The sequence below is a fragment of the Labrus bergylta genome, chromosome 24, assembly GCF_963930695.1.
Source record: "Labrus bergylta chromosome 24, fLabBer1.1, whole genome shotgun sequence".
NCBI classification, from domain to species: domain Eukaryota; kingdom Metazoa; phylum Chordata; class Actinopteri; order Labriformes; family Labridae; genus Labrus; species Labrus bergylta.
The window spans coordinates 4,378,442-4,384,759 of record NC_089218.1 but is presented as its reverse complement, the minus strand read 5'-3'; the positions used below and the strand labels follow the sequence as shown (position 1 = coordinate 4,384,759).

Below are 6,318 nucleotides of genomic sequence, written 5' to 3'. Positions count from 1 at the left end.
CTTTCACACCTTTGTGGCTAACAAGACAAGCCACTCCTGTTTCACAACAAAGGTTCATTGACAGAAAGTAGAACCCAGCTGATGAGGCTTCTCGTGGGGTGAAAGCTGAGTACCATCTCACTTACAACAGGTGGATAAATGGCCCCTTTCTCTTTAAAAATGAAAGAGAGTGGCCTGTTAATATTCTGGACTCTGTTTTAATGAGCAGTGATGATCCAGAGCTCAAAGGAGAAACAACAGTTAATACTATACTCATTAATGATGCAACAAATACAATCACTGAGGAGGCAAAGAACTCAACAGAGCAGCTTATAACCTATTTCTCCTCATGGAAAACTTTAAAGACCTCACTTTCTCCAGTTAAAAAAAATATTGCACTTGGTCAGTGATAAGAGAAAGAAAATCCAATCTTCTGTGACAAAAACTGTACTTGATCACACTCAACACAAAAGCAAAGTGAAAAACGAGATTCAGCAATTGAACGCCACACTGGGTGTTCAAACCCTCTTCAAGACATTGACTCTGTCATCATTCAGTGCTGTCAAATAAAAACATGCAGTGATGAAATGACTCCTTTGAAAGGTAGAACATCTGGAGTGAAGAAAACCTGTCACATTTACAAACTTGATCCAGTGCTGGAAAAGGGGCTCTTGAGAGTGGGAGGACAGCTTAGCAAAGCAGCAATGCCTGTTGACATAAAACATCCACTCATTCTGGCTAAAGATCAGCACATTCCTACTCATTTTACGTCACAATTGCAGCACTGTGGAAGAAATCACCTGCTTTCCAAACTCCATCAGCAATATTGGATAACCAGTGCAAATGCAGCTGCCATAAACATCCTTTCTTCCTGTGTTCTTTGCAGACGTTATAAGGCAAAGATGAGTGAACAAAAGACAGCTGACTTGCCAAAAGAAACACTTCAACCTGACATTCCACCATTTACAAATGTTGCTGTTGATTATTTTGGCCCTTTTGAGGTAAAACATTTCCGCAGCTTCATCAAACATTATGAAGTCATATTCACCTGCATGTCAAGTATTGCAGTACATTTGGAAAAGGCATATTCATTACACACCAGTTCTGGCATTCATTCACTACACAGCTTCATTTCAAGAAGAGGACAAGTATCACACATCACATAACAGAACTAACTTTGTGGGAGCAGAACATGAGCTGAAAGACGCTCTATCTGCCCTGAATCAAAAGAAAATTCAAGACTCTTCACTTTCTTATGGAGTTAACTGGCGCTTCAACACCCCTGCAGCATCACATAATGGTGGATCATGGGAAAGTGTCATTCACATTGTCAGAAAGGTGCTGAATTCAGTACTTCATCAGCAAAATGTGGACGATGACGGATTGCAGACTCTTGTGTGTGAGGTCGAAGCTATTTTAAATGATCACCCCATTACCAAGATCTCTCAGAATCCAAATGACCTTCAACCTTTGACTCCAAATCACATTCTCTTGTTGAAAGACAAACCTGCTCTACCACCAGGGCTTTTTGAAAAAGGTGACTTGTACACCAAACGACGATGGAGGGAAGTTCAATTTCTGGCAGACGTCTTTTGGCAGAGATGGATTCAGGAATACTTGCCATTGTTACAGGAACAGCAACATTGCTCAAACAACAGGAGAAGCTTTGTCACAGGAGACATCATTTTGCCGGACTCTACTGCCCCTCACGGATCCTGGTTGTTGGGGAAGGTGCTGCAGACCTTTCCTGATGGACAAAGACTGCTGCAATGTGTTAAAGTCCAGACCAAATGCAACATACTGCAGAGGCCAATCACAAACATCTATCTTCTGCAGGAGGCTAAATAAAGACTGTAATTCTCTTAAAGGAGGCCGCTGTGTTATCACCAATTTCATGTGTGTTCTGGTTTGTGTGTGTGTGGTTGGTTGTGGAGACATTTTCTGCTGCAAACGTCACCTGCTCACCTCGACATAGTTCATCATTACAGCCACAGGTAGGTAGAAAGACGAGACACACCTGAATGGGGATAGGGAATTAGTGGAAGCCACACAGTTTTTCAACCATAGGTGTGTGAAGATGTTGTCTGACACGTTTACACTTTATCTATGTTTATGAGCTAGTTTCATCTAATGCAGAATAGGCCTACACCTGTGTTTTTAAGATTGTTGATAAATAAATACTGCAAACATAATTAACAGCACACATTCCATTTTTTTACCCACCATCAGTTGGAAATGACTTCAAATTCCCTCCAGTGGCACTTTTTGTTGTTACACTGCCACTACACACTCAGTTTACAGCACATTGCACAACTTTACTTTTATATTCTTTACATTTTAGTTTACTTCGTACCTTTGCACAACTTAGAATTTATTACTTTAAATATTATGTGTTATTTTTCCTAATTTTATTCGATCTATTTTACCTTACTTTGCTTGTATTGCACCGTGGGACAGAGACAAACACAATTTCCATTCCACTGTATGTCTGGCACATTTTGAAATTGACAATAAAGTTGACTTTGACTCTAGTACAAAGATTGATTATTAAACAAACAATAATTTCTAACATAAATATATTCATTACAATTATTAGAGTACAACAAATATAAATGGCAGAAATGACCTCTCTAGGTAAATTAACTACTCCACATCAACTTCACCGCCAAGATTTAAAAGTAACACTGGCGCCATCTGCTGGTTAACAAAGAGTATTACAAGACGCCTTCCATAGACCATCAACACGTGGAATCAATTAAGCTCCCATCAGAAAACAAACGACTCATGCTTAGTTAAAACTTAGAAATATATCGAAAAACTAAACTTTGAAATGTATCGTTAAACTAAACTTTGAAATGTATCGTTAAACTAAACTTGAAAACATATCGTTAAACTAAACTTGAAAACATATCGTTAAACTAAACTTTAAAATGTATCGTTAAACTAAACTTTGAAATCTTTCTCCAGCTTAGCAGTACAGCTGTGTAATTATCAAACAGGTGTAATTATCAAACAAATAAACATTAACAACAACTTACGTTCCCAAACACTGTTGGATATCAATACAAGGACAGCAGGATCATAACAAAGTTAAATTAAACATAAACTTTGTTCCACAGTTCACAGAACTTGTAACCTGCCGCTCTCATCTCCGACGACACGCACTGTGGTCACCTGTTCAATCATGAGAGCAACACATCCGGGGACTTTGCCCAAACGATGCCGGCCCCGCCCCTTACTGGGTGAAATCATTCCACCTGAATTCAATTCAAGGGTTAGTTGTTGGTTACTGCACTTAAATAAGAAATGAATCAGACTGCTGTTTCTTAGAGTAAATTAAACACAGAAAGCTGGATGAAGAGCTTTCACTTTTAAATTAAATAAATGAACTTTATTCATATCACTTTAGTAAGATGAACCTTTAATCTCTGAGCTCTGTGAACAGTAAATATTTATTAAATCATTTTACCTCTGAGCTGCAGCACAGAGCGAGGAAACACCTGCACACACCTGTACAAAGAAACAAGAAGAAAACCCTCAATGTTCTTTTTCCACACCTTTTCTTCTTCCTCTTCAATGCTTCTTTTTGCAGCATTTTCCTCCAAACTCGAACACCCGTCACCTGCTCGAGTGTTCCAGGGTCGATATTAACTTTGGCGCACCTGAGCAGCACACCTGAGCATGATGCACAGCAGCGGAAGTGACGTTGGGCGTGTCATTCCCAGGTAAAGCTCGTATCTACGTACAGAACTCATTGTGAATTAGGACACACAATAACAATAACAAAATTAAGTAAAACACCGAAAATAAATTAAAACATTCATTTTTAGATTTATAATCTACAAATGTGGATAGATACTGTTGTTTAAATGATTTGTCTATTAGTGAAATAATCCAAACACATGTTTAATCTTGTGGTAGTTATAGGTGTAGTCACTTTAATTTACAAACATTTACAAATTATTAAATCTTCTCATTTACTTTGTTTTATATTCTTAGATAAGTAGAAAAGATGGTTGGTGGATGTAATTACAACCCATCGCCAGCAGAGGGCAGCAGTGTAATATGAATGCATGATGCAGCAGTTCATCAGACCTGACCAGGCTGTTAACCTCCAGGTGAGCTATGTTGTAATATTTACAGTCCATGGTTATAAAGTGCAGAAGTTACATTAAACTCAGCTCGATTGAAGATGGATATCTGACTCTTATTTAACCTACCAGCTTCCTTTTTCCATCAGCAGCAGCAGCAGCGCCCTCTGCTGTCCACAAAGAGTGCTGCCATCACCTCTGCATAATGACTGTGTGTGTATGCAACATTTTTCATGCAGGTAAAGCCGATATGTAGCCTATTACATTATATAATCATGAGGAACTTTATCACAATAAATAAATGGAGCAGAAAATACTGAAAATAAAGTACAAGTCAGTTAAAAGGAATGAATTAATGGAGTCATTTAGTAATCCCATCACGACTGTTAAGAACTAACAGACCTCTCCATTCATGTTGGGAAACTGTATCACTGTGATCACAGCTGATTGTCCACAAATACTGAATTCTACATTTAAACTAATTACATTGTTTCCTTAAATTTTAGAAGAAAACCACATACTAACCTTTCTTCATTTCTGAAAAAGTGACATATTCCAAATTTAATAGAAACCACATACATATCTATGTCGACAGAACATGTCATTTTTTTTCAAAAATTCATCCATTTTTGAACCATTAATACATTTCTGTGGGTTCTTTCAACATGCATGTAGTCTATCCAACATACGTATGTATGTTGTTTTTATCAAATTTGGTGTATCTTGGTATTTTGGTATCAGATTCTGCTGCCTGTAATAAGAGGAGTAAGCTGTCAGTCAGATCTGGTAACTATTATGACCTTAATGTAGTTAAACTAACAAAGTCACATGGCTCTCTAGCTGTATCTGTAAATGTAAGACAAACATAAATATCTAATATCCAATGAGTGTTCATTCATTTAAAATGTTTGAAGAACAAGTTGAAACGTCACCAATGACATGTTTAAATAATACTTTTCTTCCACTTACCAGATTTCTTTGCTTCACTTTCAGCCACGTTTGGATTCTCTCCAACATTTCAATCTTCACGATATCTGAGTGAACTTTACGTGCAACAAAAAGCCACTGTGTGTCGTTAAAGACCCTGGAAGAGAAAATCCAGTCAGTATCAATGAACTGCAGAAGACACGTGAACTTAACATGGTTCAATCTTTATTTCATGGTACTTCAATGATGTTAATCACTCTTTTTGTCCAAACATGAATGAATCACACAGCAGTAGTAGTAAAAAAGTAGCTAAACTGACAGCCTTATGTAACCTCCAGTCCTCTAACATGGGACAGGTGAGCTTTCTGGCAGTGCATCATGTGCTTCACAGTGCTGCTTCCACTATCCAACATGCAATAATCCTCTTCAATGAAAATCCTATCAAACAAAAGCAACAATTATTAGCTACAAATTAATGCAATAACCACATTTTCTCACATCTAGATACAACAGGCTTTTTTTTATTTATTTTTTTTACATTCTGCAGGGATGTATCGTTTAGTGTGGCTGATGTTGCATCTGCAAAATCAGCAGCTTCTTTCACTTTCAACCCATTTGAAGTGGCACTTTCATGTCTCTTCATTTGCTAGTATACTCTCTGCTCCATAAAAAGTTGCTGCCGCCACCCACCAGGAAAATAAAACTACAGGAGCAAGTTTAAGGTAATGTAATATTAGACGGGGGCGATGAGTGTGAGATTTATCTCAAAGCTAAACAGATGGAAGGAACACATCAGAAGATCTTAATGAAACACACACACCTGCACACCTCACGTGTAAAGCTAACAACAGAGCTATGGACAATAGCATGTGATGCTAACAGAAACTATTGTTAACAGGTTTCCTCCTCTTCATTAAAAAAAGCACCCACACCCTGTAATTTAAACCCCTCACCACAGTTTCCACCACACAGAGACGCGTCACAGGAAACCTTTTTCTATTCAATCTATTTTCAGATTTCTTTTTCGGTTCTGTCAGTCATTTTGTTAGATCTTCTCTCTCACACACACACACACACACACACACACACACACACACACAGTGCACTCCTAAAACATCAAGTGACTGTGAGCTGAATGTGTGAAAGCATTTTTAATTCCTATTTTATCGATTATCAAGTCAGGATGATCTGATGTGAGGACGCAGCAGCGACAAGCGGCTCGGGATGGACGAGTGAGAAACTGGTGAAATCTTCATACGTGAAGAGAGGCTGTTACTCTTATTCTGTTGTCTTTGATACTTTGGTTGATCTTCTGTGAGAC

General features: G+C 38.1%; 1 protein-coding gene across 15 annotated transcripts in view; it reads right to left on the bottom strand.

Moving 5' to 3' along the window:
• Positions 1–2,953: 2,953 nt before the first annotated feature.
• Positions 2,954–6,318, bottom strand: part of LOC110005998 (protein EFR3 homolog B) — a 21,808-nt gene continuing 18,443 nt past the window's right edge. For 12 of the 15 annotated variants that reach the window (XR_010665476.1, XR_010665482.1, XR_010665475.1 and 9 more), the window contains one exon: positions 5,206–6,318. This exon is cut by the window's right edge and continues 105 nt beyond it. The gene's annotated coding sequence lies outside the window, so the exon portion shown is untranslated. Of the gene's footprint in view, positions 3,237–3,427 lie in introns of those variants that run through there. The other 3 variants (XR_010665483.1, XR_010665478.1, XR_010665481.1) reach the window with 3 other exon arrangements.